This window comes from Notolabrus celidotus, chromosome 6, assembly GCF_009762535.1.
Source record: "Notolabrus celidotus isolate fNotCel1 chromosome 6, fNotCel1.pri, whole genome shotgun sequence".
Lineage (NCBI taxonomy): Eukaryota > Metazoa > Chordata > Actinopteri > Labriformes > Labridae > Notolabrus > Notolabrus celidotus.
The window spans coordinates 36,016,068-36,041,953 of record NC_048277.1 but is presented as its reverse complement, the minus strand read 5'-3'; the positions used below and the strand labels follow the sequence as shown (position 1 = coordinate 36,041,953).

The window sequence follows — 25,886 nt, the reverse complement described above, 5'->3', positions numbered from 1 at the left end:
ACACACACACACACACACACACACACACACTGCAAATCTCTGTGATTCATTTAAAATACAAATAATATAAACACACATTAAACTATCTTTTAAAAGATATACGTTGTTTTTTATTCACCTGTGCACATTTCTTAATGTATCTCTAGTTTTGTAAATATATTGTAAATTTACTGATTTAGTTCAGTACATACTTTTCTTAAGATATGATAATTTACTTCACTTTAAATTGCTATTATTTTTTTAACTATTACTATTTTATCTACTCTTGTTTACTCTCCGTTGCACTGTCTACTTTGCTGCTGTTACACTGAATAAAACAATATCTTATCTTAACCCTCCTGTTATGTTCGTTTCTCTGGAACAGCAATAATGTTCCTGGGTCAACTTGACCCGGGGGATACTCAATTATCCAAAAGTGTCAGAACCCAAAAAATCCCAATACACATTTTTTTTAAATCTCATCATTAACTCCATTACTAACCATTTAAATCAATATTTAGTGCACTGGTGTTCTTTAACTCTCACACATCATGGTTCAATGAGGAGAACTCACTCGTTTTTCATGTGTGTGTGTGTGGTTGGGGTGAAATATGCCACACAGCTGCAAAAAAACAATTAGTATTTGACACTTCTGACTCCTTTTAGCCTCCACTTTGACTGCCGGGTCAAGTTGACCCACGAGCAGTATCTTCTATGTCAGGGGTGTCCAAACTTTTTTCGAAGAGGGCCACATGATGTTGTCAGAATACCTCAGGGCCAGTGGCTCCTACTGAGACTTTGGAATCATAAAAGTTATATATGAAATCTTTTAATTTTCTCAATAAATCAGTAACTAGGTAGTCTTCAGTTCTCCACAAGCCATGTAAACATTAGCAAACCTTATCTTCTTCTGGAGGAAAATGTTTTTCATTCGGGTCGGGCAATGTGGGAAAAAACATTGTATCATTATTTTCCTATGGCAGGATCACGATGTGGATTTCATCACACTTCTTTTTCATGTTATTTTAAAGACTTTTCTGACCAGCAGACAACATTTTTTGAACAAAGTAATTACTTTCCTGAGTTCTGATTTCATAATTCTGATCTTGTCTTGTGTCCTCTTTTGTGTCTTCTGAACTTTTAGTGTTCATGAAGAACATTTTCTCATCATGATAAAAACATTCATTTGAAAACCTGTCAGCTTTAAGAGTTCTTGTGTTTCTTCTTTATTGCTGTCTTGCAGATTTCCCAGAGCTTTGGCTTTAGACAGGTAGTCCATATGAAAGCTTTGTGAGACGTTTCAGGATTGACTTTAGTTTTGTTTGTGCCCTTGAAAGAAACTGAAAATGTACATATGATTCAGAAGGTGATTCATTTCTTTGCTATAAATAACACTTTTTAAGATGGAAGCAATTGGGCCGTATTTGGACATGCCTGTTCTATGTCATATAAACATGCAGGGAGGGGGAGGGGGGGCAAATATGTTAAATGAACTATATTTATTTATGTTGATTACGCTTATCAATCCAAGCAGAAGAAGTTTATAACAAAAAATACTTTTAACATTTTATTTTTTATTTTGGAACTTTGAAATGGGTCAATCTGACCCGGGACATAACAGGAGGGTTAAACATGCTCACACGCTCAAGTATCTTCATACAAACACATCCACACATTCACACACGAGTTTAAACCCTCCTCCACCTCTTCCTCCTCCCTTTATGAAAATGAATCCTTATCCCTCTTTTTAAACCGGACTGAAATTCAAAAACTTTCCATCACTGTTTGAACACTACAAGTCTTTAGATTTAACATTCCTGAATACATCCTTGCAGCAGATTATAACGTCATGCATGCAGTTATGTCTCTGCAGGGGTTTTCCCCGTCTCTGCACAGACTCTCTCTCGTCATGTAAATGACATTTTTAGATCATGTGTGATGTTTTTTCTGTGATGTCTCGTCTGTGCTTTCACACACATGGAGTCAGGGAGTGTGGCACAAATTTACACTCTCACGTGACGGCCCCCGTACCCCTTTTCAAACCCAGTCTGACGCCCCTGCATGGAGTGTAAGGTGACATAAAGTCTGCACGATGCATGACCGTGATGTAACACCGACTGCAGAGATTTGATTCATCAAAAGGAGCTCCTACCTCTACGTCATTATCTGAGTATGAAGAAGGATCTTAGAATCATAAAAACATTAAGTTGGAACAATTTCCACCTCTTTATATAATCATTAAAGGTGACATATCACGCTTTTTTCATCAACATATATTGGTCTAAGAGGTCCCCAAAACATGTCTTTAAAGTTTATGCTCAAAAAAACACTTTGAAATCAGATTTTGGTCTGCCTGAAAAGCCCTCTTCTTCAGTCCTCCTCAGAACACTCTGTTTTCTCTCTGACCACGCCCCCTCAGGAAGTGGGTGTGGCCTCAGCTGTCCAGCACGTTGATCTAATGTTTACATGTTGGCTGAATATACACGGCTGCTCAGAGATCAACCCTCTGAATCTGATCCAGAATCTGATCCTGACGGAGAGGCGCCTGCAGCAGGACCTTTCTGAACCATTGGTCACAGATTTAGTGTTTCTTGTTGTTTTATTTATCAGTATGTCGACGTGTGTCTTGGTACACAGCTACGAACATGTAGCTATGTGGCTATGCTAACTAGCGCTAGCACTTATCCATGATAAATAAAAATCATCCACTAGATCTTCAAATCTGCAGACGTGGGGAGTAAAACCGACCTCTGCCAGAAAGGCAGCAGGACCTTTTCTGGAGGATTGGTCACAGATTTAGTGTTTCTTGTTGTTTTATTTGTATGTATGTCGACGTGTGTCTTGATACACAGCTACGAACATGTAGCTATGTGGCTATGTTAACTAGCGCTAGCACTTCTCCATGATAAATAAAAATCATCCACTAGATCTTCAAATCTGCAGACGTGGGGAGTAAAACCGACCTTTGTGTTTATTAAGACAGCCTACAACTAGCATGCCTCCCTCCTAAGCTCCTTGTTAGCACACATGTGTGCAGGGAATGAAAAACGGAGGAGGGGTTGAGTTGTATTTTATACAGTCTATGGGCTGAACAAGCTCCGAGCTCTGACTTCCTGTTACAGACCGGATATTGTTGTTACGCAACAAAAACACTGAAGTCTGAAACGGCTGGTTTCACACACATTTACAGAAAGGTGGAGAAATCAGAACAGGGGCAGAATGGATTCTTTTCATTCTCGGGGGTTTGTAGACAGGGACACATATTTCAGGTAGAGAACCATTAAAAAGTCCATTTTGCATGATATGTCACCTTTAAATTATCAGAAGCTGCATTTACCTTCATTTTCTTTCATTTTTTGGTTAAAAATCTGCACTTTTTGGTACATATGTTGAAGTTTGGTGCTGATTTTAAAGTGATATCTTCATATTTGTGCAAAAAAAACTACAACTGAGAGAAAATGTTAAAAATGAAGTCCTTTAATCTTTGCTTCGGATGTTTCTCCTCCGTTTTAAATCATCTTCTACAAGCTGAGAGATCTAAAGTATCATCAGTCTTAATCTGTGAATGTCTTAAAGCCCTCTCTCACAGTCTTTGGTGAGAAGCAGGAAGTGGAGCTCTGCCAGTCAGCCATTTTCTGTCAGACAGGAGGCTTCACTGAGGATGCTCTGTGGATGAATGGAGGCTTTTTTTTACTCTGGAGGTAAACACGTGTGGACGAGGTAAACAACACCACATACGATGCTACTACATGAGGGTTTCTTTATCATCCTGGTTACTTCTCAGGAGAAGCTCTCACATGCAGACCCACTGAGGGCTCAACAAAATGGCTGACATGCATCTACAAGGACAATCAGACATGAGTGAGAGGAGAGGTCCAAACACACAGGATCTATCTTTAATCTGAGTTCAAGACTGCCAACATGCAGTTTGTACGTTTGTTACAGGAGCTGCTGCTGTAAGATCACAGAGTGGATCATGTCTTCACACAGCTGATCACATGAACACATTAAAGCTTCAGTGAGGAGTTTTTTTATCTGGTTATGAAACAGACAAAAGATACTGATGGTTATGAATGATCTACATGAGACAGCAGCACTTTCATCTTTCACTTTCACGCAGGTGTGTGTCCGAAGGGGGGGCCAAAGGTGGTACGGACCACACGTATAATCTGATTGGCCTTCCCTGGTGCCGCCCCAAAATCCTAAGCTATGACTGGTTGTGCGACCGGTCAGAGGCGGGACTTACGGGACGTGCTGCACCAGGCTGTAAATAGCTTTTTTGCACATTTCCGATGTTGGTACTTTAAAGGTGACATATCACGCTTTTTTCATCAACATATATTGGTCTAAGAGGTCCCCAAAACATGTCTTTAAAGTTTATGCTCAAAAAAACACTTTGAAATCAGATTTTGGTCTGCCTGAAAAGCCCTCTTCTTCAGTCCTCCTCAGAACACTCTGTTTTCTCTCTGACCACGCCCCCTCAGGAAGTGGATGTGCCCTCGGCTGTCCAGCACGTTGATCTAATGTTTACATGTTGGCTGAATATACACGGCTGCTCACAGATCACGTTACTTCAACCCTCTGAATCTGATCCAGAATCTGAACCTGACGGAGAGGCGCCTGCAGCAGGACCTTTCTGAAGGATTGGTCACAGATTTTGTGTTTCTTGTTGTTTTATTTATCAGTATGTAGACGTGTGTCTTGGTACACAGCTACAGCTACAGCTACAGCTATGAACATGTAGCTATGTGGCTATGCTAACTAGCGCTAGCACTTATCCATGACAAATAAAAATCATCCACTAGATCTTCAAATCTGCAGACGTGGGGAGTCAAACCGACCTCTACCAGAAAGGCAGCAGGACCTTTCTGAAGGATTGGTCACAGATTTTGTGTTTCTTGTTGTTTTATTTGTCAGTATGTCGACGTGTGTCTTGGTACACAGCTACAGCTACGACATGTAGCTATGTAGCTATGCTAACTAGCGCTAGCACTTATCCATGATAAATAAAAATCATCCACTAGATCTTCAAATCTGCAGACGTGGGGAGTAAAACCGACCTTTGTGTTTATTAAGACAGCCTACAACTAGCATGCCTCCCTCCTAAGCTCCTTGTTAGCACACATGTGTGCAGGGAATGAAAAACGGAGGAGGGGTTGAGTTGTATTTTATACAGTCTATGGGCTGAACAAGCTCCGAGCTCTGACTCCGTGACAGACTGGATATTGTTGTTACGTAACAAAAACACTGAAGTCTGAAACGGCTCGTTTCACACACATTTACAGAAAGGTGGAGAAATCAGAACAGGGGCAGAATGGATTTTTTTTCATTCTCGGGGGGTTTGTAGCCAGGGACACATATTTCAGGTAAAGAACCATTAAAAAGTCCATTTTGCATGATATGTCAACTTTAAATTGCAGAATCAGACGTAACACATTTATCTAATAAGCTGTGTAGAAGACTTGTGTTCCAGAGTTCTGAAATTCATGGACTTGTGATGATTTGACTTAATTTGACTCATATGTTAACATCACAGAGCCTATAGAAACAGTTATATACTTTATAGAGATGACCAGTAAAGGCCTCATTATATTGTGTTACCTAAAGGAGTACTGGAAACCGGTCAACTGAGGAGGCTGTGTTACCGTCAGCTGATAACGCAGGAACAAACTTGTGGTCATCAGCTCTGCTTCAAGGACAGCTGCAGGCCGAGAAGCAACATGCACACACATTTCTTGGTTACAATGCACAATAGTAAGACTGTCTGAAGACACGTGTGTCGATTGAGGTGCGCGTGTTGGAGACTAGAGCCAATACGGAGACGGCTGCGTACGACACCCAACTTCCAGGCCAATAGGAGTTGGCTGCGTACTTCCTGTACGCCTTTCAAGATGTATCTCTATAAAAGATTATCATATCCAGGACTCGGGGCTCATTTTGCTGATTTCCTGCAGGAGCTCTGTCATTTTGAGACCAGCGCTGTACTTCTTTACCTGTGACCAGGTAGGATTTTGCCGTCACAGAAAGTTTTACTTTTCTAGGAGGACCTGCTGTGTTAGCATAAAGTCACGTATGACGCAGCATGTCCCCAAAGTCACGAGAGGAGGATCTTGATCATGAAATGATCTGAAGTTTGGCTAAGCTTCACTAAAACTGATAATGACACTACCCAGAGGAACATTTCACTGCTCAAGGCTTTCTCTTCTAAGTCTCTGGAGACAAAATTGAGATTCTCACTTCAGCCTCATTCAAGTTTCAAATTGTTCTCATTGGTTTCTCCTAAAATTCACTAGGAGAAATAGTTGAGACCTTGACATGAGTCTTATTTGAGACTTAAATGAGAGATCTCATTAATGGCTCATTTTCTTCTCTTTTTTTTAAATATATTTTTGGTCTTTTTACCTTTATTTGACAGGACAGCTGAAGAGAGACAGGAAATGTGGGGAGTAGTGAGCGGGGGAAGACATGCAGGAGATGGTTGACCGGCTGGGAATCGAACCAGCGACCCCTGCGACGAGGACTCTCATAGGAAAATAAATTCAAAGAGGAGATCTCAAAAGTGTTTAATTTCTGTCTCCTAGACAACAATGATATCTGTTTGAAAGCAAAATGAGAGTATAGCTTATGTCTCCTGTTTCTCATTCTTGCCTCCAGAAAAAAAGTTGCAAAAAGTCTCAGCTTAGTCTCCCTTTCAGTTCAAAAGGAGATCTGGTCAAAATCTGAAATGATTCTCAGGTATTTCTCAAGTGTTGTGACTCCTTTTGAGCTCAGGTGGTGAAATCAGGGAGCTCTCTCAATTGTCTCAATCTAACCTCATCCATTTGTTTTTGTCAGACTCAGTTTTTGTGTCTCAAGTTGAGCAAAGAAAGAGCCTGAGCTCATCTTTTCATCAACATTTATAGTGCCCTGCAAAATTAAGATTTCAATGTAATTGTCCACAAACTTACAATTCTCATTAAAACATTTGAACCACTTGAAAGATCAGATATTTAGAGTCAAATGATCTCTTCTTTGACTTCACAGTCTGGTCCTTCCTTTACAAGTCTGTTTGGAACAAAACCACTTCACAAAGATTTAGTGGATTTGAGAGAAATTGCAAAAGATAGAGATTTCATCCCAGGTATGACAGAACATTTTAATTATTATAATTAAAGTAGTGGATTCTTTTGGGCACTGGTGGCCTAGCGGTCTATGCGCCCAAAATACAGAGGCTACAGTCCTCGTTGCAGGGGTCGGCGGTTCAATTCCCGGTTGGTCGACCATCTCCTGCATGTCTTCCCCCGCTCACTACTCCCCACATTTCCTGTCTCTCTTCAGCTGTCCTGTCAAATAAAGGCAAAAAGGCTAAAAATATATATATAAAAAAGAGAAGAAAATTAGCCATTAATGAGATCTCTCATTCAAGTCTCAAAAAAGACTCATGTCAAGGTCTCAACTATTTCTCCTTGTGAATTTTAGGAGAAACGAATGAGAACAATTTGAAACTTGAATGAGGCTGAAGTGAGAATCTCAATTTAGTCTCCGGAGACTTAGAAGAAAAAGCCTTGAGCAGTACAGTTTTCCTCTGGGCTGTAGCCTTTGTATGTGGGCCGCTTAGACCACTAGGCCACCAGTGCCCAAAAGAATCCTCCCCTTTAATTGTAATAATCTGGTTAAATCTGGTCGGCCCTTTAGAGGCCCATATTTTAAATAAATGGTCTGTCATACCTGGGATGAAATCTCTATCTTTTGCAGTTTCTCTCAAATCCACTAAATCTTTGTGAAGTTGTTTTGTTCCAAACAGACTTGTAAAGGAAGGACCAGACTGTGAAGTCAAAGAAGAGATCATAAATATCTGATCTTGAAGTGGTTCAAATGTTTTAATGAGAATTGTAAGTTTGCGGACAATTACATTGAAATGTTAATTTTGCAGGGCACTATAAATGTTCATGAAAAGATGAGCTCAGGCTCTTTCTTTGCTCAACTTGAGACACAAAAACTGAGTCTGACAAAAACAAATGGATGAGGTTAGATTGAGAGAGCTCCCTGATTTCTCCAGCTGAGCTCAAAAGGAGTCACAACACCTGAGAAATACCTGAGAATCATTTCAGATTCTGACCAGATCTTCTTTTGAACTGAAAGGGAGACTAAGCTGAGACTTTTTGAAACTTTTTTTCTGGAGGCAAGAATGAGAAACAGGAGACATAAGCTATAGTCTCATTCTGCTTTCAAACAGATCTCATTGTTGTCTAGGAGACATAAATGAAACACTTTTGAGATCTCCTCTCTACATTTATTTTCCTATGGGTATGAGGGAGGAAGCACGTTCGCTATGGTGGGACTTTTCAAGGGCTGCTCTCGTCAGTAGTAACGTCTCATTACACTCGGATACAGACCAAAGCTGAGCTCGTGTTTGCATTCATACAGAGGTAAATTAATAATGTCCACAAATATTTTAAATGTGTTTTACCTACAAAGAGTCTCTGTGGTGCAGAAACTGAGTTCACTTTAGAGATGAAGGGCGAGATGAAGGAGGTGAAGGGGGTTACTCCTCTTTGTTGCTGTTTAGTCACCAGCGTTAAGGTTTGCAGAATGCACTGGTGTTTTAAAGATCTGATGTGTTGTTGTTACATTTTTCTTTCATGTACTTAAATAAATTTGTTTTGTAGTTTTCCTTGTTGATCTTTCCTGATAGGAAAGAGAAACGCTCAATGAAAGAAAGAAAGAAAAATACTTGCCACAGTTAAAAGTTCACTTTTAAGAGCTTAAATATCTGAACGATGAAGGCAGGCTAACTTTGGTTATTGTAATGTTGTTTTATTTGTTTTCACTATTCCAAAAGAATAGAATGGAAGTGAATAGAATGGAATGATGGAATGGAATCAGAATTGGAGTGGACAAAACTGAAACAGTACCCAACCCTACAGTGTAGAGGAGGGATCAGTCCATCCACAGTTTGGTTTCTGAAGTGTTGCTCATTAACATATTTTTGATACTTACTGTTCAGAAGTTTGCTTACAATTGTTTTCACTACTTTAAATTTGGACTTTGACAAACTCCTTCTTTCTGAGTCTTTAACGAATGAAGCTGATTAGATTTCTGTGTCTACTATGATACTAGTAGATCTGATTGGTGGATCTAGAAGAGGTGAATTAAATTTGCATGAGTTAAGCTGTGCCACCCCAGTCAAAAAAACTCTGGACACGCCCCTGCTGACACAAGCAGGACGAAATAAGACGATAGATTAGAGGCAGCGCCAGTCTGAGAGTCCCATACAGGAGCTTTAAGGTAAAAATAAAGACTGTTGATGAGTTTGAGTTTCTTTCTACAAGTATAGATTTGAATTAAAACCTCAGAAAAATGTCAGAAATGATAAAACCTCTTTCAATACAACTTCAAAAATCTGAACAGATTAGGAGAGGTTCGTTTGAGGATGCAGCTGATTTACTGTGCAGCACTTCCTGTTTAAGTTTTCTACGTGTTGTTTTGTTACTGTGTGGATGCTTCAATCATGATGCATCAAACAGTTACAGTTATGTTTGATATTGTGTGTCCCTTTACAAATGATATAAATAAATAAGATTGTGAATCACAGGTCGCCGTTGGCCTAGTGGTCTAAGCGCGCCCCATATACAGAGGCTGGCTCGATTCCAGCCTCGATCATTTGCTGCATGTCTTCCCCCGCTCTCTACTCCCAACATTTCCTGTCTCTCTTCAACTGTCCTGTCCATTAAAGGCGAAAATGCCAAAAAAATCTAACTTTAAGATTGTGAATCACAAAATTTGTCAGACAAACTTTTAAAGAGTCTCTTTCTCACCTCAGCTTTGAAATAAGTTTTGAACTAAAGTTGATATCTATGTCGTCATGAAAACTTGATGTTACATTTGAGATGATCTATCCTTTTACACACTCTTTTTAAAGAGTCCTGTAACCTGGCCTGTTTGTAGCATCGTATGTGGGATGCTTTGTCCAAGAAGGTTAAGTCTCAACCTGTTGAATCCTCATCTGTTTGATATGATAAAGGTTTAGAAATCATTTTACTCACACAATTATTCAGATTCATCTGAAAATGTAACCTCTGTATGTTTCAAAAGAAGGAGTCTCCTGGTGAAGCTGCTGCTGTTGAGTGACTGAAGAAATCTCATTTAAAGGTTCTGAAACGAAGCGATCAGCAGCTTCAATCCACAAATACTCACATCAGGAGATGTTTTAAAACATGAGACTACACTTGGGAAGTTAAACCTCTATCTCTGTTATTCTCATCTGTGCTCCAACATGTGTCATGGCTGTAAAGTTCATCCGAACACATCTGGAAATCTGTCCTGTTTTGTGCTCTGAACGTTCGCTGAATTCACACAATCAGGAACATTTGCAGCAGAAGACTCACTCTGAAAATGTTCCAAGTTTAAGAGTCTTGTTATTTAAATTCAACTTGTAAAATGTAAATTAAAGCTGAAAGAAATTAAGAATAAGAGTTAAATCAACAAAACTAACAGGAGGAACATTTGAGCGTCAAATACGAAGAGAAACAGAAGAGCTGAGAGAAGAAGAAAGGAGGATTTGTGATGATTTGAAGTCACAGAAATGTTAAGTGTCTGATAGATTTAGGAGTCATGTTGAAGTATTTTTGACTTTCCTCAATTTTAAGGTGTCACAAAGACGTAAGGTGTGTGGGAGATAATGAGAGTGTTGCACCTCTTCTCTGAATACACAAGAAAAACATCTGGACACATTTTCCAGGGAATAAACACACACACACACACACACACACACACACACACACACACCAGTATCCACTCTCTCACACACACTCACACACACTCACACACTCGTCCATCAAAATTCCTTATTGTATCTTTATTTTTCTGTGGCCACTAAAAAGTGACGCCAGAGAGAGTGAAGACGCAGAGAGCTGAAGGTGGAGGAGTTACTTCATCATGAGAGACGGAGTGTGAGACAGAGTGTGTGCTTCTTCAATCTCAGAACTAAACGTCATTTAAGGTTTTATTTAATGCACAGAGATTTAAATATTTTCTCTTAATTTTAAAGCATTTAAGAATATATTTATATATATATAATATATATATCAAAAAACTCAATTTGATTCACAGCTTACAAATCTGCACATTTTGACTTTTCTTCTTGTCTCAGTTTCAGCTGCTGACGATCACTTCTAACACCTGAAAGAGATTTCATTGAGATTCATTTGATTTATTCTAATATGATTTATTTATTATATATTTATTTGATTTACGTGCAATGACAGAGAAAAAGAAAAATGAAAAGAAGGTTGGACCAGAATTAGCGAGCTGCAAAATATACCTACATGGAAGAGATGTGATACACACACACACACACACACACACACACACACACATACACACACACACACAATAACAACTTTAACAAGAGGACTGAAAAAAGAAAAGGCATGACAACATAAAACATAGATTTGCCCTCCGTGTTTGGTGACACTTTTGAAGAGTTAATTTGCAAAAACAGTTCACTCACTTTTGAAAAACTAAAAAGATGTTTCAAAAAAACAAATTTTTTCTCTTCCTAGCTTTATGTATTATCAATTAACTGAGGTTGGGTGGCTTTGACTAAGTCAAAATGACTTTACTAATCAGAGGTATCTTGAAAATGTAACTTTATTAGGAATCTATATAAAAAAGAAATATGTTTTTTGAAAATGTATAATGTTTCTGTTTTTGCAAATGCACTCTTCTTTTGTCTTTATTTTGACCGATTGATTTTATTTGCTGTGAATAAGATCAAGTTCATTTTGAATGTTCTGCTGCTGCTTTGCATCACGACATGAAGCTGTAAGTTTGAGCTGTTGGAGCTGTAACTGCTCTGATCTCTGTTTGAGAATGAGAGCATCACAAAGGAGGAAACCTGTCTGCACAAGAACACACCTTTACTTCATACCACAGTCTTTATTTATACTCTTTTATTATCTTACTCTGTGTTTGTTAGAGGGAGAGCTGTTACACTTTGCTTCATGGTTTCTTAAAATCTTAAATTCTAAAGAGGAACTAAAGTTTTGTTTGTCCTCGGCAGTAAACCTTGATTTCTGATTCTGATGTGCAAAGGGGAAGTAGTTGATCGGATCACTAACGAGACACTGAGTCGTGTTTATGTTGCTGTTTTGTTCTCATCTCAACCAGTGATCTAATGAGTCAAAGATCTGTTGTATTTTTTAATTTTTATAATATTTAACAGTTGAAATGTCACTCTTTTCTTTGATGACTCCCTGACGAGTGGCTTCAAGGAGCTAAAGCTAGAAAAGTCTTGTACAAAACATTTAAGGGAATGTGTATTTTAGAAATCCCAAAACTTCTAGAGTAAAAAAGAACGAAGGATGTAAAAGATGTCTGACAACAAGGTGAAAAGTCGACACACTTTTCTTTTGTTTCAACGACACAAATCCAAACTGTAAAATAAACTTAATACTTAATCATTTACTTATCTCAAATACTGTCTGCACCTTAATAATATCATTTGCACTATCATCTATATACACTGTCCATTTAAACTGTCACTGCACTACCTGCACTGTGTGCATAGGCTGTTTTTTTAACTGTATTTTATCATATTTTATATTTATATTTAATTTTTTGCTATTTAAAAGCTGGAAGAGAGAAACGGCATCTGGTTTTTCCTGTATGTCTCGTATATACAGTGAATAAAGTTAATAAAAACCTTTGAATCTTGAATAAACTCCTGCTGTGCATCATGAATATGTCTCAGATTACAGCTGACTCCTGATCAAGTTATTGTGGAGATCTAACAAAAAAAAGAAAGAAAGAGAAAAAGAAAGTAAACACACAAAGAGTCTTAATCTCACTTACTGAACAATAAAATGAGACTTTAAATCTGATGAATTATGCTGCCTTTCTTTTTCCCCCTGATTATTAACACACAGTTTGTTTGATTTAAACCTGGAGAATCACACACTCACACACTCACTCTCTCTCTCTCACACACACACTCACACACATTTTCTGAGTGTTTTTGTAAGTACAAAAATTGTCCAGCTTTTGTCTGGTTTGCAGATTTTAAAATCACACTTTCTGCAGCTCTGATTTTTAAGAAGTAAAAAAGTTTTTTTAATGTGTTTAAAATGAAGAAACTCTGCAGGTGATTTTATCTTTGCAGCTTCAGTGTTGCACTGCTTGTTTGATTTTAATTTAATCCATGCAATCTGGGCAGATTTTTTTCCTAATTTAGTATTATGATACTCTGAAACGTGTCCTGTTTGTGTGTCAGTTTTAAAATCAACATCATGTGACTCCTCCAAGAACTCAAACTGTAGCTGCTGTTTAACACACTCTAAATTAAACTCCAAATACTGCAAGAGTTTCCTCCTGAAAGAACTCAATATCTTTATAATATACCAGACTGCCTGACACACACACACACACACACACACACACACACACACACACACACACACACACACACACACACACACACACACAGGATAATTCTGCTCTTACAGTCAGATACCTGAAAGTCACATGTGTCTGTTTTCCTCTCTCACTCTGTCTCTGAAGTTTTCTGTAGATGTGCAAAAGGTGCAAAGACAAAAAAGGTGAAGAAGAGAAAACAGGAGCAGATTTGACGTGTGTGTGTGTGTGTGTGTGTGTGTGTGTGTGTTATTTTTAATTTCCTCTATTTAAAAAATTCCCCTCTTTTCTTCTTTCACAAATTTTCATTGAGAGATGATGCTAAAAGAAAAAAGCTGATTATTGAACTCTGAGCTGTAACACATCACACGTTCCCGTCCTGCTGTCGCCTCCTTGTTTTGTTGTATTTGTATTATTCCACCGCTGTATCTAACATCTTAAACCTGTGTTTAGTTTCAGCATCATTTCAGGAGGATGTTTGAAAATACTGACCCACAAAGAAGAAGAAGGTAGCTTGGTGAAAAAGGTTAATGTCACCAGAGAGACAAAACCCTCTAAGGAGACAGAGGAGGGTTCATTCAGAATGTTCTCTGAGACCTGAAGTGTTGATGTTTGAGTGCTTTTTTATTTACTTTAAATGGTCTGTAAGTAAAAGGTAAATAAAACAATAACTTATGTTTGTTTTTAAAGGTTTATTTTGTAGTTTTAAGTTGTTATTTTCAAAAAGGATCAAAAAGAAAACTGAGAGTTTATTCATCAAATTACAATCAGGTCTGCAAACAGGTAAATGAAGCCTTTATTAAAGTTCATTTTAAAACTCCTTTAAAATGAACTTGCAATCTAAGTTTCTTCTTCATGTGTGTCATCATGATAAAATGTGTCTTATTATATCCTTTAAATCAAGTTCTGTCAGAAACTGAAGATTTTATAGAAATAAGAAAAGGAAGAAGCTGAAAAAGATGCAAAGAAATATTTTTTGAAGTCAGTGATTCACAAAATACTGAAGTTTATAACTCAAAGTGAGAGTTATGATAAAAGATAAATTATTATATCCTGCGTTAGTGTAAATATGAGATATTTTAATGCTTATTAGTGTGTGTGTGTGTGTGTGTGTGTGTGTTAATGCAGAAAGGATGGATGTGAAATGTAAGCGGAGGAAAGTGGATCAGTGATGACACCATATTTGTTAAGGTTTGAACAAGTTATTAATTAGGGCGGTTAATTGAGAACGTGTGTGTGTGTGTGTGTGTGTGTGTGTGTGTGTGTGTGTGTGACAGTAAAAAGAGATCAAGGAAAAGAGAAAAGTGTGAGAGTGAGTCAGTGTCGGTGTCAGGACGAGTGCGTCAGCATACGAGTGAGAGTTCAGTCGCGAAATTGTGTATTCCCCACTTTAGTGTGTGCCTATGTGTGTGAGTATGTGTGTGTGTGTGTGTGTGTGCGTGCATGTTTCTATATATACAGTATTTGTGTTAATGTACGACATACAGTGTTTGTGTGTCATTTTGCCATCAGCTCCACAAACAGGGTGAGAAACATTTCCTACGCTCTCTGAAAAAATGTAAAGAGGATCTAAACATCACTCCAGTTCTTAGATCCCTACACTGGCTTCCTGTCTGTCAGAGAATAGACTTTAAAATCCTGCTGATGGTTTATAAAGCACTGAATGGTTTTAGGCTGATCTGCTGCTGCTTTATGAACCACCTCGACCTCTGAGGTCTTCAGGTACTGGTCTGCTTTCAGTCCCTAGAGTCAGAAGGAAACATGGTGAAGCAGCGTTTAGTCATTATGCTCCACATATCTGGAACACACTCCCTGAAAGCTGCAGGTCTGCTCCAACTCTCACCTCTTTTAAATCAAAGACTAAGACTTTCTTATTTACCTCTGCCTTCCTATCTTAGCTCATTTTAACTCACTTTGAATTAAAATTTTAATGTAATTTTTAATATATTTCTAATTTTCCTTTTCTTTTCAGTTTTATCATATTTGTCATTTTAATTGTGTTCTTTTATGCCTGTCTGAATGTCTCCAATGCTTTTAATGTTTTAATGTAACGCACACTGAGTTGCCCTCATGTTTGAAATGCGCTGTACAAATAAAGCTGCCTTGCCTTGCCTTGCCTAAACGAGGTTCATGGATTCTGTTCATGGATTCTCACGCTGCTCAGATTTTTAATTTCAGGTGTAAAAATAAAAACAGTTTTAGTGTAACTTTGTAAGAAAGTGAAAGTCAGCTGAAAGTCCTTCATTAAAAGTTGTTTCGTCCCGTCAACAGTTCAGAAATCATTGAACTTGAAGTAACACACGCAAACGGAAGAACCTATTATTAGACCTACGACGCACTTGAGTGTGTTTACCTGCATGTGTGTGTGTGTGTGTGTGTGTGTGTGTGTTTATCTGTTTATGTTGTGACCACGATGTCAGACAAATAACAGGAGGAATAATTAATTACTTTACATGTTTGTTCATTTACACTTTGTGACTAAGAACACTTCTGAAGAGGAGGGAGAGCACAGATAACTTCTTTAACTCCATTCTCTGAGATTCTGCACTGAAACAATAAAACTCCTCCTCCTGAAGGATTTTTATAAAACCTCCCAACTAAAGTCACTCTTCTGATAAACATTCAAACAGATTCATGTAGACATTCAAGCCAAAAAACTCCATCTTTGTTTTTGTTGTATTTGGAGGATGACACTCTCTTAAGAATTCCAAGATTTAACCCCAATTGATCCCATTTTAATCTTTTATTAACTAAATATATATATCCAATATAAATCCAAACATGCTCCTAAATGCTTCGGTTTTCTTTCTTTGCCATATTTGTTGTCATATTTCTCGTCCTGTGTTAATCCTAAAATGTAAAAGGATCTGTTTTTGTGCTCAGAGTTAAAGAAGAGCATCTTGATTAAATATTTTCATGTTTGTTAGGAGTTGTAAAGAAAAAGAAAAGCTGTCAGAACTTTCTCTGTTATCTTAGTTTGTCCGTCTTCTTCTGTTTGATTAAAAGAAAGAACAGCTTCATCTTGCTCCATGTATTTTATGTCCATGGACACTTTCTGAAAAACTGTCATGTCATCTCCAAATGTAGCTGTAAGTCATTTTTAATCATATGGTGCTATTTGTACTCTAATGTCTTTTCTTTTCCTTTCTTTTTTAAAGTTTTTTATTTTACTTTATTTTATTTTTTTGTTTAATCTTGATCTTTTTAGGGAGCCACTACTGATGTAAAAATGTTAATCAACATGCATGGTCTTTTAAATGAACAATAAATAAATACAATCTGTGTTTATTTTCATCCTGGTTGTTTCTCCTTTTTTCTCCTGGCTCCTGAACAGCTCGTATAGAAAGAATAAGCATCATCATAAAAATACATCCTATAAAAACTCTGTGATACAAGACAAAACAGTGACGTGTGATTTCCTGTCGAGTGCTGTGGTTTCAGGATAAAATAACAAGCTTTCATTTTATTTATCTAAGAAGAAGAAGAAGTAGGTAGCTTGGTGAAAAAGGTTAATGTCACCTGAGAGACAAAACCCTCTGAGGAAACCGAGGAGAGTTCATTCAGTGTGTTCTCTGAGACCTGAAGTGTTGATGTTTGTGTGCATGGTTTTATTTCTCTTTCCATCGTATGTCAGTAAAAGGTAAATAAACAATAACTTTGGCATGTTTTTAAAGTTGCATTTTGTAGTTTTAAGTTGTTATTTTCAAAAAGGATCAAAAAGAAAACTGAGAGTTAATTCATCAAATTACAATCAGGTCTGCAAACGGGTGCATGAAGCCTTTATTGAAGTTCATTTTGAAACTTCTTTAAAATGAAGATGTCATGTAAGTTTCTTCTTCATGTGTGTCATTGCATGGTATTTTAAATGAAAATTAAATAAATAAAATATGTGTGTATTTTCATCCTGGTTGTTTCTCCTTTTTTCTCCTGGCTCCTGAACAGCTCGTATAGAAAGAATAAGCATCATCATAAAAATACATCTTCTGTTAATCATGTGATACAAGCCAAAACAGTGACGTGTGATTTCCTGTCGAGTGCTGTGGTTTCAGGATAAAATAACAAGCTTTCATTTTATTTATCTAAGAAGAAGAAGAAGTAGGTAGCTTGGTGAAAAAGGTTAATGTCACCTGAGAGACAAACCCCTCTAAGGAAACCGAGGAGAGTTCATTCAGTGTGTTCTCTGAGACCTGAAGTGTTGACGTTTGTGTGCTTGTTTTTAATTCTCTTTCCATAGTATGTCAGTAAAAGGTAAATAAAACAATAACTTAGGCATGTTTTTAAAGTTGCATTTTGTAGTTTTAAGTTGTTATTTTCAAAAAGGATCAAAAAGAAAACTGAGAGTTAATTCATCAAATTACAATCAGGTCTGTAAACGGGTGCATGCAGCCTTTATTGAAGTTCATTTTGAAACTTCTTTAAAATGAAGATGACATGTAAGTTTCTTCTTCATGTGTGTCATTGCATGGTATTTTAAATGAAAATTAAATAAATAAAATCTGTGTGTATTTTCATCCTGGTTGTTTCTGCTCATTCTCCTGGCCTTTGAACAGTATAGAGAATAAGCAACTACATAGAAATACATCCTATAAAAACTCTGTGATAGAAGACAAAACAGTGACATGATTTCCTGTGAAGTGCTGCGGTTTCAGGATAAAATAACAAGCTTTAATTTCAAAATCTAAGACACTTGTTTGTAGAAATCACTGGGTGCTGTACGTTCAGATGTCTGAATCTATGCTATTTTTAATGCTCCAGAATTTTTTGACTTATTCTGAAACTAAAAAAAAAACATTTTAAAGATAACATTTTATTTTATTGATTCTTTGTCTCAACAGCCAAAAACTAACACAGCTCGTGGGTGCTGTAGTGTTAAATTTGTGAACTTTGAGAGACATTAGTCGGCTTAATCTGAATGAAACTGTTCTAATTTATAATCTAATGATCATCTGTGAGAGACTCACATGCTCATGTAATGGGTAACAGTGGGTGAGTATTCTTAAAAGTCTACAGTTTCCCACAGCTGTCTCCACTGTGCTTCTTTGAAAGATGGATATCATAAGTCATCTGGTTTAATATCATACCTGCAGTCATCAGTGTTAAAACACACTCAGGTCCAGGAGCTGCTGTCGCTTCAGTGCTGCTGGATTATATTCTCAGAGTCCTGTATAAAAAAAACACAAGAAATACAAACACAAGCTGAGTGTTTTTTATTTTGTTAGAGGAAAATATTTCAACTTTATTTATAAAGCAGATTTAAAAAAAAACAATGTTGATTAAAGTTTGTGTGTAAGAGTATGACGGAAGATTAGGGATGAAAAAAAGGAAGGGTTTGAGAAAAGAGTGATGAGAAAATAAAGTCGTCGTAGTAGAAGATTAGAATTGTTTAGACCTGATGCACCATTAAAACTCTGAGGTTACATTTTGAGACTCCTTCTTAGAGCTGCTGTTTGTGTAAAGACAGAACATTTCTAAAGTCGGCTCTAGTGGGGAGTGGCTCACTTTTGGAGCCGGTCTCGAGTGGCCACTGAAGGAACTGCACTTCTTTGACTCTCCATGCTACCATGATAACCCTGGCCCTCAGGCTGCCACTTAACCTGAACTTAAATCCTTTGGATTACAGCTCTAAACAGGTTATGGATTATGTTTTTCCTTTTGTTAACTGAACGTGAAAATCATGTTTGGTGCTGCGAAGACGAGAAAAGTGCTTTTTAAGTGCATTCCATAAGTTCTGCCGGGATTTAGAAGAAAACTCAACACAACTTCACACGCCTGAAGCCCTACTGATGTGATGACTGGATTTGCAGTGTTCAGCTTTTGCAACAGTTTGCTGCTTACTGGCAAACAGTAATAAAAAAATATTGTGTATTGGGATTCTCTTACTCTTTATGACAAGCCCCATCTTGCACTGATGTTGTCACTGACATGTTGACTGTAGAGTGTTGTTTGTCTGTTTGTTAGTGTTTGTGTTGTTTATCCACAAGCTGGTACACTGCAAACCTAATTGCCCTCTGGGATTAATAAAGTTCTCTGAATCTGAATCTGAAACAAGAGTGAATTATATGTAAAGTCAATGTAAAGACACAAATACACCAAGCGGCAACCTCCGGTCTAAAAACATAAGGCCAATGCGGAAGTGTTAAAAACTGCAGTTCATCAAGTGTCCACTAGAGGCTGGCCCCGGAAGTACTGGAAACCACATACACACCAATTCAAAGAAGCCGATCTTTACAGAAGAAATAAACATGTTAAACATTTCTTGATCGGCACACACTGTATGGGGGGTGAATTTTTTCATAACACTGCAATTTCAAAGATATTAAGATTACTAGCCTTCCAATGAGAGGCACAGCTGACTTGATTGTCAGGCGGGAACACTGTAGCTGTTGGCTAGGAGGCTCAAAGCCCGCCTCTTTACCTCACACTAGCTCGACAGCAGTTATATTGAGTTCAACATTTCCAATATGGCTGCCGCCAGCCATTGGCCTCAAAACAGAGCTTCAGAAACAGATGGGTGACGTCACGGATACTACGTCCATTATTTACACAGTCTGTGGAATACACGCAAGTTCTTGTCTAGTCAAGAAGAAGTGCAGTTCCTTTAGTGGCCACTCCATTCGATCTGCAGAGTCCCTCTCTACTTTCAAAAGACAGCTAAAGACCCAGCTCTTTAGGAAGCACTATGCACTTAGCTAGACTGTTCTCCACTGTTGTCCCCAGTGGCAGATCATGTCTTCCAGCTACAGTTGACTCACACTGTCCTGCTCTACTCTGGGACTCTGTGTTCAGATCTGGAGTGACCCAGCACTTGGTACTTTGGTCATTATTGTGGTGATGTTAATTGTTGATGATGAGAATGGAAGGTCTTAAATGGTTTGGTTGCTTCATTGTAGATGTTCCTTATTTACTTTTGTGCATTGCCTTCACACTGCTTGGCAGTACCTGCACCCAAATGGACTTGAAGCACTTTGTTACTCTTACTGATCTTGTTTCCTCTTGTCTAGATCTTTGCTTGTGTTGTTCTTGTTCTCGTATGTACGTCGCTTTGGATAAAAGCGTCTGCTAAATGACATTGTAACATTGTAACATTGTAAGAGTGTAAATGATATAAATTCGCAAAGCATTGGACAAGCTACTCGCTGTTTTCCCTTATTTAGGAGGGATAAAATATCTGATCTTCAGTGATTAATTCACACTACGACAGCCATCAACACGGAGGTCCTCCAGTGTGGCAACCCCAAACTGTGCGACACCACCTGATGTTGTTTTAAACGTTAACAGGAATAAAAAGGAGCTCACTTTGAGGAAAGTGAGAGAGGAGGTCAGATTATCTTCTGCTATCAAAGTTGTGCAAACCTTCGTCTGTCACTTGATTCCAGCTATCAGTTGTGCTAGCATGTAAGCGCTGCACCAGTTAGCATCACGAACCTCTCATCTTTGGGTGCTTGCGTACACGTAAAAGGAGCAAGCTATCCATGCAAAATTAAGCAAGTAAACACAAAACATTCTGGTGTTCAAATGCGCAGAAACAAAGTGAGCAAATAACATTACTTGCGTCTGGTGTGAACACAACATAAGAGATTTAAAGTCCAGGTGCTTCCTGCAGACTTTGTAAAACAGACCCAGCCTGTCAGTATTGAACGAGCGCTTGAAGAGAAGGCACATTGTGGACGTCTCTCTCTGACATGCAGGAGACCAAAGTCAGAGTGAGTCTCTCTCATTCACATGTTCAGCCCCTCATCTTAAAATCTGTACCCTAAAACCCCTAAAACACTTCATCTTCTTCTTCTTCCTCCTCTCCCTCCTCCAAACACAGAAGCAAACTCTTACCACGTTACTGTGGTAACCACACTACACACTAAAACTAAATCACCTGTCCTCCATTAACACGAGTCGAGTTTGGAGCCCAGACAAAAATACGGTTTGAGTCATGACTTTTTTTTTAAAAGGCATGTCTGAGTTTAAACGAGAGGTGTTACATTTAAAAAGTGAGCGCTGAATTCATCCTCCTTATTAGTCAATCAATCACGTCAGTCATCGATGAGGCATCCACTATAAAAACAACTGTTAGCTGCAGCTTTAGCACGTGTTTTTGACTTTGCAGTCCTCTTCTAGTAATGGGGATCCTTTCGTAGTGGGACAGTTTTTAACCCTCCTGTCATGTTGCGGGTCAAATTGACCCCTGTTAAAGTCTATTTTAGGCAATATATGCCTTCCAAACCGGCTAAATGCAGCATAAAAATCTGTGCAGCATGTGACAGAAGAGGTGTTGTGTTAATTTATCAAAATCACTTCATTAAAAAAAAAAATTAAATATGTAAAGTAATCGTGTGAAAGTATTGTACGTATATTTAGGGCTTTCCAATGTACATTAAAATAAGTTTTAACATAAATTTTAATGAAAAATTAGTGAGTTATCCTCATTGAACCATGATCTGTGAGGATTAAAGAACACCAATGGACCTGATCTTGATTTAAATGGTTAGTAATGGAGTTAATGATGAGATACAAAAAAAAAGTGCATTGGGATTTTTTGGGGTTCTGACACTTTTGGATAATTGAATATGCCCCGGGTCAAGTCGACCCAGGAACATTATTGCTGTTCCTGAGAAAGGAACATAACAGGAGGGTTAAGCAAAGTTGCTCCAACTCTGGAAAAACAAGAATAAATCCTTCTGAGCGGCTGACATGTCTTTGTTTTTGACCTCCTAAAGAAGACTTGATGCAGAAACACGTCCACGTTTGTTTTTAAGATTAAAATAAAGTCATATGAACTGTTCAAGAGAGAACCTTGGATGTTTTCCTTGCTTTTCTATAACTGCATGCATCCCTACACAAAGAGCATCTCAAACTCAAACCTTTATGAATCCAGGAAGCGCTCCTTCCTCCATTGTTTGAGGAATTAAAACCCAGTTTGAAATGACTGAAATTAACAGTGATGCCTTTTAATGAGTTACAAAAGCAAACAAGACCATCAGCAACAAGACTGACAGCTTCCTCAGTGTGATTTTTAAAGCCTGAATCCACAGTGAGGGGGTCGGTGGCATCCCAGATCATTGACAGCACACTTTAAGTTATTACTGATATTTAAGATATTTTATTACTTTTTTATAATTTCCTGAACAGCTAAAGTGTAACTTCAGTGATGAAATTGGCTGTTAAAGGACAGCAGGATGAGATGTGTGTGAGAAAACGGAATTTACATGATGTTCTGCTTTGGCCACAGGGGGCGCCAAAATCAAAACAAAACAAAAGTTCCTCACAGGAGCTTTAAAATAAGAGTCAACGGATAAATGATGGAACAACAGAGCAAAGTTAAAAGTCTACTGTATCACACACACACACACACACACACTGTAACATCTTGGAAATGTGAACTTGAGTGTGTGACAGAAAAGGTCCGATTAACCTTCATGACTGACAGAAAAACGGCCTCAAAGAATTCAGACAATGTGGATGAGTGGTGGTATGTTCTTCATCATGTCTGTGCCTAAACGAGTGTGTGTGTGCGTGTGTGTGTGTGTGTGTGTGTGTGTGTGTGTGTGTGTGTGTGCAGGACTACAGTTCGGGCGTACAAAACGTTGCTCAGCTAAAAATAAATAAAGGGCTCTGGAGAGGAGCAAAAAGCATTGTGCGCCGTGAGTCACGACCAGGAGTGCTGGTGACGATACACTCCCCCCATCACACACACACACACACACACACACACACACACACACACACACACACACACACACACACACACACACACACACACACACACACACACACACTCATACACACACAGTCACACACACAATCACACCTTCTCCTCCCCATTCAAATGCTGACAGGGAGGGTACCGCTTCTCAACACCAAGCGACCAAGACCTCCAGTAACTCCACAAGACTTTCTGCAGCCCACACACAATCCTCAATCTCAGAGTCTCAGAGTCTCAGAGCCTCAGAGTCGCAGAGTCTCAGAGTCTCAGAGTCTCAGAGTCACAGTGTCTCAGAGTCTCAGAGTCTCAGAGTCTCAGAGTCACAGAGTCACAGAGTCTCAGAGTCTCAGAGTCTCAGAGTCACAGAGTCTCAGAGTCTCAGAGTCACAGAGTCTCAGAGTCTCAGAGTCTCAGAGTCTCAGAGTCACAGAGTCTCAGAGTCTCAGAGTCACAGAGTCTCAGAGTCTCAGAGTCTCAGAGTCTGAACGCCGGCCTCGTCTTTAGTTCATCAGAGATATCTGAATCAAAATTCAACTTTAACTGCTCGTTCGTCCCCAAACAAGATCAAGAGTAGTGTAAAAGTCACTGAAATGTTGATGTAATGTGTCAGCTTTGCTTGTACCTCAAAAAGTGATGACACTGTGCACATTTTAAACATTTCAGACACAACAAGACGGTGATTCTGCCAGTTCCCTCATGTGATTTGTGCTTCGATTGACTCATTTCTTGAAGCATCCACTCCAGAATGTATCTTCCTCTAGTTTTCAAAGTCCCTCTTCTGTGTTTTTATACATATTTACTTCATGCATGAAGTACTTATTAAATCCTGTTATTCCCGATCGATCTTGAAGACAGCATCAAACCAGCAAACTAGAGTAAAAACAGCAGTGTGATGAGGTTGTGAATGTACCCTTGCTTGGAAAGAAAAATAACCTTGTTTTACCCTGACTTTAAATGTAAATGTTGCCATTTTTTGCTCCTTTTTTGTAAGTTTGAAAATCTAGTCCTCCATTTTTGTTTCCCATGAAACATACTAAAACCCAAATTCCAAGAAAAAGTTGGGAAGCTCTATGAAATGTTAAAAAAAACTGTTTTCATGGGATGCAAATGGTTTTATTTTAATATATTTAGTACAAGATAGAGCAAAGACAATTTATAAAAGTTGAAACAGTTTTATAAAAAATCATATGCTGCTTTTAAATTGAATTCCCACCCGACTTTTTCAGAAAAGTTGGAACAGGGACGACAAAACACTGAAAAAGTTTTTTTAAAAAAACACCTAGAGGAACATCTCCCAACTAATGAGGTTACTGATCAACAGGTTAGTCACATGACCGGGTATTAAAAAGAAACTCCAGAGAGGCTGAGTCTCTCAGAGGGAAAGATGGGAAGAGGTTCAACAATCTGTGAGAGACTGCGTGAGCAAATAGTTCAACAGATTCAGAATAATGTTCCTCAGAGAGCAAAGAATACAAAGTTTTCATCATCTACAGAACATCATATCACTAAAGAGTCAGAGTCTGGAGACACCTCTGTACAAAAGGGACCAAAACCAAGACTGGATGGACCTGATCTTCAAGCAATCAGGCAGCACTGCATTCAAACAAACATGACTCTGTAGTGAAAGTCACTGCATTAAAAACAGACATGACTCTGTAGTGGAAGTCACTGCATTAAAAACAGACATGACTCTGTAGTGGAAGTCACTGCATTAAAAACAGACATGACTTTGTAGTTGAAGTCACTGCATTAAAAACAGACATGACTCTGTAGTGGAAGTCACTGCATTAAAAACAGACATGACTCTGTAGTGGAAGTCACTGCATTAAAAACAGACATGACTCTGTAGTGGAAGTCACTGCATTAAACACAGACAAGACTCTGTAGTGGAAGTCACTGCATTAAACACAGACATGACTCTGTAGTGGAAGTCACTGCATTAAAAACAGACATGACTCTGTAGTGGAAGTCACTGCATTAAAAACAGACATGACTCTGTAGTGGAAGTCACTGTATTAAAAACAGACATGACTCTGTAGTGGAAGTCACTGCATTAAAAACAGACATGACTCTGAAGTGGAAGTCACTGTATTAAAAACAGACATGACTCTGTAGTGGAAGTCACTGCATTAAAAACAGACATGACTCTGAAGTGGAAGTCACTGTATTAAAAACAGACATGACTCTGTAGTGGAAGTCACTGCATTAAAAACAGACATGACTCTGTAGTGGAAGTCACTGTATTAAAAACAGACATGACTCTGTAGTGGAAGTCACTGCATTAAAAACAGACATGACTCTGAAGTGGAAGTCACTGCATTAAAAAAGACACTGTAGTGGAAGTCACTGCATTAAAAACAGACATGACTCTGTAGTGGAAATCACTGCATTAAAAACAGACATGACTCTGTAGTGGAAGTCACTGCATTAAAAAAGACACTGTAGTGGAAGTCACTGCATTAAAAACAGAAATGACACTGAAGTGGAAGTCACTGCATTAAAAAAGACACTGTAGTGGAAGTCACTGCATTAAAAACAGACATGACTCTGTAGTGGAAGTCACTGCATTAAAAACAGACATGACTCTGTAGTGGAAGTCACTGCATTAAAAACAGACATGACTCTGTAGTGGAAGTCACTGCATTACAAACAGACATGACTGTAGTGGAAGTCACTGCATTAAAAACAGACATGACTCTGTAGTGGAAGTCACTGCATTAAAAACAGACATGGGCTTGAACACAATTTGTCACAGCATCAACAAATGCAGGTTAAAACTGAACAATGCAAAGAGGGAACCATATATAAACATGATCCA

The 25,886-nt window shown here is 38.3% G+C and overlaps 1 long non-coding RNA gene across 1 annotated transcript in view; it reads right to left on the bottom strand.

Moving 5' to 3' along the window:
• LOC117814670 overlaps nucleotides 1–25,886 on the bottom strand; it is a 70,931-nt gene that overhangs the window by 10,947 nt on the left and 34,098 nt on the right. The window contains exon 5 of the long non-coding RNA XR_004631609.1: nucleotides 18,453–18,532. This is a non-coding gene — a long non-coding RNA (uncharacterized LOC117814670). The remainder of the gene's footprint in view (nucleotides 1–18,452; nucleotides 18,533–25,886) is intronic.